This window comes from Tursiops truncatus, chromosome 11 (assembly GCF_011762595.2).
Source record: "Tursiops truncatus isolate mTurTru1 chromosome 11, mTurTru1.mat.Y, whole genome shotgun sequence".
Taxonomy (NCBI): Eukaryota; Metazoa; Chordata; class Mammalia; order Artiodactyla; family Delphinidae; genus Tursiops; species Tursiops truncatus.
Genome location: NC_047044.1, coordinates 18012956 through 18023611, shown reverse-complemented (window position 1 = coordinate 18023611; position 10656 = coordinate 18012956). Strand labels below are relative to the sequence as shown.

Below are 10656 nucleotides of genomic sequence, written 5' to 3'. Positions count from 1 at the left end.
TCCATACTGTTTTCCATAGTGGCTGTATCAATTTACATCCCAGTGCTAAGAGGGTTCCCTTTTCTCCACACCATCTCCAGCATTTATCGTTTGTAGATTTTTTTCTTTTTTTGGCTGTGTTGGGTCTTTGTTGCTGTGTGTGGGCTTTCTCTAGTTGCGGTGAGCGGGGGCTCTTCGTTGCGGTGCACGTGCTTCTTATGGTGATGGCTTCTCTTGTTGCAGAGCACGGGCTCTAGGCACACGGGCTTCAGTAGTTGTGGCACACAGGCTCAGTAGTTGTGGCTCACAGGCTCTAGAGCGCAGGCTCAATAGTTGTGGCGCACGGGCTTTGGTGCTCCATGGCATGTGGGAGCTTCCCAGACCAGGGCTCAAACCTGTGTCCCCTGCATTGGCAGGCGGATTCTTAACCACTGCACCACCAGGGAAGTCCCAAGATTTTTTGATGATGGCCATTCTGATCGGCGTGAGGTGGTACCTCATTGTAGTTTTGATTTGCATTTCTCTAATAATTAGTGATGTTGAGCATCCTTTCATGTGTTTGTTGGCCATCTGTATGTCTTCTTTGGAGAAATGTCTATTTAGGTCTTCCGCCCATTTTTTGATTGGGTTGTTTGTTTTTTTGATATTGAGCTGCATAAGCTGCTTGTATATTCTGGACATGAATCCTTTGTCAGTTGCTTCGTTTGCAAATATTTTCCTCCATTCTGAGGGTTGTCTTTTCATCTTATTTAAGGTTTCCTTTGCTGTGCAAAAGCTTTTAAGTTTAATTAGGCCCTCTTTGTTTATTTTTGGTTTTATTTTCATTACTCTAGGATGTGGGTCAAAAAAGATCTTACTGCAATTTATATCAACGAGTGTTCTGCCTATGTTTTCCTCTAAGAGTTTTATAGTGTCTGGCCTTACATTTAGGTCTCTAATCCATTTTGAGTTTATTTTTGTGTATGGTGTTAGGGAGTTCTTTTACATGTAGCGGTCCAGTTTTCCCAGCACCACTTACTGAAGAGGCTGTCTTTGCTCCATTGTATATTCTGGCCTCCTCTGTCATGGATGAGGTGAGCATAGGTACATGGAGTTTATCCCTGGGCAGCCCTCTCCTTTCTTAGCTTCCATGATTTTACTGATGCTCTGCCTACTTCTAGAGCCATTCCTCATCTCTTGCTACAACTTTTTCCGCTGCCCATCCCTTAAATACTGCACAGCAATCTCCCAAGTTCCATCTCCTGCCATCTTCTTGTCTTTTATTCTTCTTGGTTCTTTCAACCGTTCTACAGGGTTTGGCCACCATGTGTATACTAAGGACTCCCGAATGTTTTTCTCCAGCTCAGTCTTCTAGCTCCTAAGCACTAGACTCATATATTCTTCTACCTACTGAACACCTCCACTCAGATAAGAGATTCAAATCAACAGGCCCCAAATTAGCTCATCGTGGCTCCCATCCCACCTCTCAACCTTGTGCTTCCTGCCGACAGCTCCATCCACCCAGTTGCACCGGCAGTGGGTATAGCCATAAACTGGGGAATACCTCAGACTGTTCCCTTTCCCTCCCCTGCTACCCAATCACGCACTGCTGGATTTACTGACTAAATCGCAAATACACCACTTTCTCTCCGTTTGTCTTGTCCTCTCTTAGTTAACACAGGAGAGTCTCCATTCTCCTCTCGACCAATTCCATCCTCTATTCAGCCACGAGAGTACTGGATCTAAAATGCAAATCTACGGACTTCCCTGGCGGTCCAGTGGTTAAGACTCTGTGCTTCCACTGCTGGGGGCGTGGGTTCGATCCCTGGTCAGGGAACTAAGATCCTACATGCCGCACAGCTCGGCCAAAAAAAAAAAAAAAACATGCTAATATACCACCCTTAGTGCTGGAAATTCTACAGCACCTCCTCTGATGAACCCTTTACCATGGCAGACAAGATCTGCCAGGCCCTAAACCTTGCTGACTTCTCCAATATCACCTCCCAACCCTCCCATTCCAGAGGTTCACACCCCCCTGATTCACCTCCCTCGCCTTTGTTCATGCTATTGTTTCTTGCTTGAAATGCTCTTCCTCACCTTCTTTACCGGACAAACGCCTGTCAGGACTCAAGGCCAGGTCACTTTCTCTGGAAAGGCTTACTTGTTGCCTCTTTTATATGCCCCCCACACCTTCTACCAATGTCCGTCACCACGCATATCACATTGGATTTCAGTTCCCTTTTATGTGCTTATCATCCCAACAAGACCACGAACTCCTGGAGCCCACGAAGGGTAGAAAGAGCACAGGATTTAGGGTCAGAGGACTGGGTTCCAAGTCATAAGTCCACTACTTACTAACTGCAAAGTTCTGAAATGTCACTAGGTCGTTCTGAGCCTCAATGATTCTATTATCTAACTGATAGGATTCTCAGATCACCTGTACTGGGCTAAGTCATATGACATATCTGCTATTTCCTCAGCTTTAAGATAGCTGAGTAATCTCTAGAGTCCCTTCCAGGTTTAAAAGTTTTCTAAGCTTTAAGGGATATTTGACATTTTCCTGCAACCAAGAGAATTTACAAATACATAACCTGTTAAAAATTGTCCAACACACACAACAAGTAACAAGTAAGCTCTGCTAACAGACATAAAATAGACTGCTGGATTAACCCTCTAATTATTAAATAGGGCCCTCTATTTCCTCTGCAAAACTTTCTACCTGATGCCCAGGGCACACTAAATGCCTGCAGCTAGCAGGTTCATCCCTCCTGTGCTGGCATACTTGTGCTCCTAACTAGCATTGGTTCTAGCATGACCAAGAGTCAACTGAATTTGTTAGTCTAATTTTGGTAATTGAATTTAGTATGGTACAAACTAGGAAGATATGAGGGTGAAATGAAAGAGTTGTTTTCTATGAAAAACAGGCTGAATGCTTTGGAATTCTTTCAACTTGTGAGCGAGCAAGAAAACCATAAAAGAATTAAGGCAGGAAACGGTAGCAATCAAAAGTATCCTGCCCAAGATGACATGATACTATACACAGAGAATCCCAAAGATGCTACCAGAAAACTACTAGAGCTAAACAATGGATTTGGTAAAGTGGTAGGATACAAAATTAATGCACAGAAATTTCTGGCATTCCTATACACTAATGATGAAAAATCTGAAAATGAAATTAAGAAAACACTCCCATTTACCACTGCAACAAAAAGAATAAAATAACTAGGAATAAACCTACCTAAGGAGACAAAAGACCTGTATGCAGAAAATTATAAGACACTGATGAAAGAAATTAAAGATGATACAAATAGATGGAGAGATATACCATGTTCTTGGATTGGAAGAATCGACATTGTGAAAATAACTCTACTGCCCAAAGCAATCTACAGATTCAGTGAAATCCCTATCAAACAACCACTGGCATTTTTCACAGAACTAGAACAAAAAATTTCACAATTTGTATGGAAACACAAAAGACCCCGAATAGCCAAAGCAATCTTGAGAACAAAAAGTGGAGCTGGAGGAATCAGGCTCCCTGACTTCAAACTATACTACAAAGCTACAGTAATCAAGACAGTATGGTACTGGCACAAAAACAGAAATATAGATCAATGGAAGAGGATAGAAAGCCCAGAGATGAACCCACGCACATATGGTCACCTTATCTTTGATAAAGGAGGCAAGAATATACAGTGGAGAAAAGACAGCCTCTTCAATAAGTGGTGCTGGGAAAACTGGACAGGTATATGTAAAGTATGAGATTAGATCACTCCTTAACACCATACACAAAAATAAGCTCAAAATGGATTAAAGATCTAAATGTAAGGCCAGAAACTATCAAACTCTTAGAGGAAAACATAGGTAGAACATTCTATGACATAAATCACAGCAAGATCCTTTTTGACCCACCTCCTAGAGAAACGGAAATAAAAACAAAACTAAACAAATGGGACCTAATGAAACTTCAAAGCTTTTGCACTGCAAAGGAAACCATAAACAAGAGCAAAAGACAACCCTCAGAATGGGAGAAAATATTTGCAAATGAAGTAACTGAAAAAAGATTAACCTCCAAAATTTACAAGCAGCTCATGCAGCTCAATAACAAAAAAACAAACAACCCAATCCAAAAATGGGCAGAAGACCTAAATAGACATTTCTCCAAAGAAGATATACAGATTGCCAACAAACACATGAAAGAATGCTCAACATCATTAATCATTAGAGAAATACAAATTAAAACTACAATGAGATATCATCTGACACCGGTCAGAATGGCCATCATCAAAAAATCTAGAAACAATAAACGCTGGAGAGGGTGTGGAGAAAAGGGAACACTCTTACACTGCTGGTGGGAATGTAAATTGATACAGCCACTATGGAAAACAGTATGGAGGTTCCTTAAAAAACTAAAAATAGAACTACCATATGACCCAGCAATCCCACTACTGGGCATATACCCTGAGAAAACCGTAATTCAAAAAGAGTCATGTACCAAAATGTTCACTGTAGCTCTATTTATAATAGCCAGGAGATGGAAGCAACCTAAGTGTCCATCATCGGATGAATGGATGAAGAAGATGTGGCACATATATACAATGGAATGTTACTCAGCCATAAAAAGAAAAGAAATTGAGTTATTTGTAGTGAGGTGGATGGACGTAGAGTCTGTCATATGGGTGAAGTAAGTCAGAAAGAGAAAAACAAATACCATATGCTAACACATATATATGGAATCTAAGGGGAAAAAAAAAAAGGTCATGAAGAACTTAGGGGTAAGACAGGAATAAAGACACAGACCTACTAGAGAATGGACTTGAGGATATGGGGACGGGGAAGGGTAAGCTGTGACAAAGTGAGAGAGTAGCATGGACATATATACACTACCAAACGTAAAATAGCTAGCTAGTGGGAAGCAGCTGTATAGCACAGGGAGATCAGCTCGGTGCTTTGTGACCACCTAGAGGGGTGGGATAGGGAGGGTGGGAGAAAGACGCAAGAGGGAGGGGATATGGGGATATATGTATACATATAGCTGATTCACTTTGTTATACAGCAGAAACTAACACAACATTGTAAAGCAATTATACTCCAATAAAGATGTTAAAAAAAAAAAAAGTATCCTGCCCAGAAGCATCACAATTGCCTAAGTTCTTACCTTACAGAAACCAAAACTAGAAATTGTGTGTGATGCATTTTGAGAAAGGTGACATCCAATTCCAATCAGAGGACCCATTAAAAGCAAAGATCTTAACTCCAAATTTTTAAGTTTAGGTAAAGAATTACATATATATGCTTAAGTTAAAATGTGAAGTTTGTCCGTATCACTTAGCTGACTTTTTGGATTAAGGAACCCCCTGCTATAGAGAAGAGGACTCTGGCTGAGCCAAGCATTTTAAAACCAAATGAGGAAAAAAGGACTGACTCGCCCCACTGAAAGTCACCCTGTAGAGCCTTTGTTTAATTTCTTCCTTCTACATGTGACTGAAATGCTTGATATGTCTTCTATGAAAGAATCCCAGGGAGAGGGAAGTAAAATAATGTTCATCTACCACACTTCATCCAAAATAAACAATTCCGTATAGAACCCTCAGCTGATAGAATAGAATATGAAAAGCCACATTTCTGTGTTTTCCTCCCACTGTAATGATTTCCCAGTAGGCGGATCTAAGCATTTATCAGAGAAGGAGAAGAAAAAAAAAGATTGGTCTGTGTCAGAGGTAGTAGGGAATATACATCACAAAAACCCTCTTTTCGTGTCAGGATTAGTACTAAAATCTCTAGAATTAGCAGTTTCATGAGGTTAAGATTTGTTCTTGAAACTGGATCAAAGAAGCTGAAAGGAGATGAGGAAATATTTCAAGGAAATATTGAACAGAAAGAGATTTCACTTTTGAATAAATGCCTCATGAAAATGGGATCAGAAGGAGAAACAAACTTTAGGATTATCACCCTCTCACAAATCCACCCTTTTCATATGTGCTTAGTATAATCTCATGCATTAAAATGTTGTGAGTATAATTAAAATCTGAATGATCATTGCTGGAAGCCCACTATTTTTATACCCCTTGGAAGATTATACTGTATTCTATACATTGATTAAATGTAATAATAAAAGACTAAGGAAGGTGCAGGTGCCAAAACTTTCAAGCTAGCAATTAATGTCATTAATCTGTAATCCAGACTGATATCTAAAAAGTCACCTAGGGACTTCCCTTGTGGCGCAGTGGTTAAGAATCCGCCTGCCAATGCAGGGGACATGGGTTCGATCCCTGGTCCGGGAAGATCCCACATGCCACGGAGCAACAAAGCCCGTGCGCCACAACTACTGAGCCCGCGCGCCACAACTACTGAAGCCCCTGCACCCTAGAGCCCACGCGTCGCAACTATTGAAGCTTGTGCCGCCTAGAGCCCGTTCTTGGCAACAAGAGAAGCCACCGCAATGAGAAGCCTGCACACCAAAACGAAGAGTAGCCCCTGCTTGCCACAACCAGAGAAAGTCCATGCGCAGCAACGAAGACCCAATGCAGCCTAATAAATAAATAAATAAATAAATAAATAAAGTGACCTAAAACTTACTGCTCTCAATAGGCTAAAATACAATTTAGGTCACTTCTTTTAATGTTGTTAGCCTGGATCAGAGCCATCATTTCTGTTGGAAAGCCAGGCAAATTGTGTAACCCCCCAGAAAGAAACTGTTTATCCACTTTCCTCACCCTTCCTGCATTGACAGAGCACTTATGCACAGCTAGCACTCTTTGTGATGCTTTGAAGATACAAAGAATAAATAAGTCCCCTGCCCCTGGGAGTTCACAGTCCGTTTGAGAGATCAAAATACGGTAAAAAGAAATAGAAATGAAGTCAAAAAAGGGTTCTTTGAGGGCTTCCCTGGTGGCGCAGTGGTTGAGAATCCGCCTGCCGGTGCAGGGGACACGGGTTCGTGCCCCGGTCCGGGAAGATCCCGCATGCCGCGGAGCAGCTGGGCCTGTGAGCCGTGGCCGCTGAGCCTGCGCGTCCAGAGCCTGTGCTCCGCAACGGGAGAGGCCACAACAGTGAGAGGCCCGCGTACTGCAAAAAAAAAAAAAAAAAAAAGGGTTCTTTGAGCTCCTTCATGACTCTGGATATACAAGATGATTTTAGCATGCTGTGTGAGAAATCTCTTGTGATGATGATGCTGGAGGAATGAAGGACCCTATATTCCTAACACTCCCTCACTTTGCAAAAACCTTGCACTGGCTTCAATTGCTTTTTTTTTTTTTAATTTTTATTGGGGTAGAATTGATTTACAATTTTGTGTTACTTTCAGGTGTACAGCAAAGTGAATCTGTCATACAAATACATGTATCCACTCTTTTTTAGATTCTTTTCCCATATAGGCCATTACATAGTATTGAGTAGAGTTCCCTGTAGGTCCTTAGTAGTTATCCATTTTATATATAGTAGTGTGTATGTGTCAGTTGCTCTTCAGGTAACATCCCAAATCCCTGAACAGGCCTCGGGGCCTGTGACACCTCTCTGACATCCTCCTCATGCACCCTCTCCCCCCAACATTGGTCTCTGCATACTAGCCCCAACTGGCCCTTTTTGTTCCTTCCAGATTTGCAAATTCTGTCCTCACTGCCTAGATGACTCCTTTCCCTCCCCACCACTTTACTTAACAAGCAAATCCACCTTCACATTCAGTTGCAGCATCATTTCCTGAGAAGCACCCCCGACCCATCCCCCTCCATCTAACAGATCAAGGTCCCCTGTTAGCACTTGTATTTTGCCACGATAGCACTTTGCACAACTGTGGTGCAGCCACTGTGTGTTTAGTTGTCCAACCACAATCTCTATGGTGGCATTTTCCACAATTGCAGCTAAACAGTCTTGTATTTAGTTGTCTGACAGCTGTTGGTCTCAGTGTGAGCTCAGTGAAGGCAGTGTGGGTCTCTACCTGTCCTGCTCACTGCTATATCCCCAGGAACCAAAACAGAGATTGTCACCTGGCAAAGATTCTCTCATTAACCAAACTCTACTCAGGCTCTCTGAACTCTTCTTCAGCTAGGCTTGACTTTTGGGTTTCTATGTTCATCTCTATGTAGTGCAATTTTAACAAGAATCCTGCTGAGTTTAGCCATGCTCAATACCTGATTACCCTCGATATCTAGTCAAGTTTCTCATTCTCCACCATCCCCCAGGTGATGTGTGATCACCCTGGCCTGCCTTCAGCAAGAATCCTGCTAGGTTCGTTTAGCCAGAATTCCCCTTATCCTTGGTGTTGCCTCTTAGTAATTTTCTATCCACTGACCCCCACCCTACTCCTTGGCTACAAATTCCCACTTGCCCATGCCCATATTTGGAACTGAACCCAGTCCTGTACTAATGTCTCTTTCCTCCTATTGCAATAGTCTTGAATAAAATCTGTTTTTACTGCTTTAAGGTTCAGTAAATATTTGTTGAAAGAATTAATGAATGAATTATAATACACGTAATTAACATTAAAATACCCTTAATAATAAATACTTGCTTTTCTAAAGTGGAAGGGTAAATCTGAATTAACAAAGTCATTTTCTCCATTATATGTTCATTCCCTTGGCAAATTTTTACTGAGAACCTAGTGTGTGCCAGCCACTGTTCCAGAAGCTGGGCATACAATGGTGGAAAGACAGATCAAGTTCCTTCTTTTTAGCAAGAAAGGCAGATTTTTTAAAAAACTAATAAGATCTAAATAGACATTTCTCCAAAGAAGACATACAGATGGCCAACAGGCACATGAAGAGATGTTCAACATCACTAAGTATTAGAGAATTGCAAAACTACAATGAGGTATCACCTCACACTGGTCAGAATGGCCAACATCCAAAAGTCTACAAATAATAAATGCTGGAGAGAGTGTAGAGAAAAAGGAACCCTCCTACATTGCTGGTGGGAATGTAAATTGGTGCAGCCACTATGGAGAACAGTATGGAGGTTCCTTAAAAAACTAAAATTAGACTTATCATATGATCTGGCAATCCCACTCCTGGGCATATATCCAGAAAAGATGAAAACTCTAATTCAAAAAGATACATGCACCCCAATGTTCATAGCAGCACTATTTATAATAGCCAAGACATGGAAGCAACCTGAATGTCTGTCAGCAGATAAATGGATAAAGAAGATGTGGTACATGTATACAAAGGAATATTACTCAGCCATAAAAAAGAATGAAATAATGCCATTTGCAGCAACATGGATGAACCTAGAGATTATCATGCTAAGCGAAGCAAGTAGGACAGAGAAAGACAAACATCACATGATATCACTTATATGTGGAATCTACAAAAATAATACAAATGAACTTACTACAGAAACAGACTCACAGACATAGAAAACAAACTTATGGTTACCAAAGGGGAAAGGTGAGGGAGGGATAAATTAGGAGTTTGGGATACAAGCTACTAATAAAATAGATAAACAACAAGGACCTACTGTATAGTACAGGGAACTATATTCAATATCTTGTAATAAACCATAATGGAAAATTATACATATATATATTTATATAACTGAATCAATTTGCTGTATACCTAAAACATTGTAAATCAACTATACTCCCATTTTTTAAAATGGCAAAAAAGACTAACAAATAAATACATAATTTTAGGTAGTGTGCTATGTGCTATGAAGGAAAATAGAGCTGAGTGAAGAAGTAATGAGGGTGGGCGTGCATTTACACAGGATGCACAGGGAATTCACTTCACTCTGAAATTGTAGGCAGGCTTCAGACAGCCTTGCTGAGTTCTCAATGATTCTAAAGAGTTTCCAAAACAGTCTCCTAAACAGAATAAGACCATGAAAGGGTAATTGGCCCCCAAGCCTTCTTCAGTCTTAAATCTCCACTTGCCCATAGACAGAACGGCCTTCAAATCAGTGCACTGCCTCGATTCTCCTACCACTGCCTGTTTTCTTACGTCTTCACCTCCCAACCCACCCTTTCTCATAGCCCCCCTGCCAGCTCCCAATTGGTCTTCTCCACGTCTTTGTTTATTCCTACCTTCCTACCTTCGTTCATGCACATCCCCTGCCTCGCAGTGCCTCGTCCTCGGCCAACTCACACCCTCCATCTCCCTTAAGCATTCCTCCCGAGAGGCTTTCCCTGGAAAACCTGCTACTGATCACTGTCTCCCTTAAATGTAAACATGGAAGAGTAACTCTGCAGAGAACTTCAAAGAATCCTATATCCTTAGTTACAGATGGAGCGGAGAGATAGACCTGGGCCAGAGCACTTGTGACCTGGCAAAGGTCACATAACTGGCTATGGCCAAGCAAAAACTAAAACCCAGTTCAGCCTCCTCCAACCAGGCTGTGCTTTAAATCTTTCATGTGTTATATATTTTATAATAGGTTTGTTTTGCCTCCTAACAAAACAAGGATTTGCTTAAAGGGAGAAATTAACTTCATTTGTTTTGGGATCCCCCAGATACAAAACACAGGACGGTTCTTTGAGCACAGGGGACAGAGTTCCCATCTGTCCCATCCCATTTGTCTATTACCACATCTAGAAAAGACCAAGGCAAACTGTCATTTAGATTGAAATACAGGCCATACGGCATTCATAAAATTCACGTTGGAGGACCTAGGAGACCATTTCAAAGTAGTAAGCAGCCCCTGCAGAGCACCTGAGGAACTGCCCCCACGAGGAGAAAAACTCAGACAAAGGGAAGTTTCTTACAAGAG

General features: G+C 41.4%; 1 protein-coding gene across 4 annotated transcripts in view; it reads right to left on the bottom strand.

Moving 5' to 3' along the window:
• LOC101329768 (putative tetratricopeptide repeat protein 41) overlaps window positions 1-10656 on the bottom strand; it is an 81246-nt gene that overhangs the window by 6382 nt on the left and 64208 nt on the right. The gene's annotated exons all lie outside the window — the stretch shown is intronic.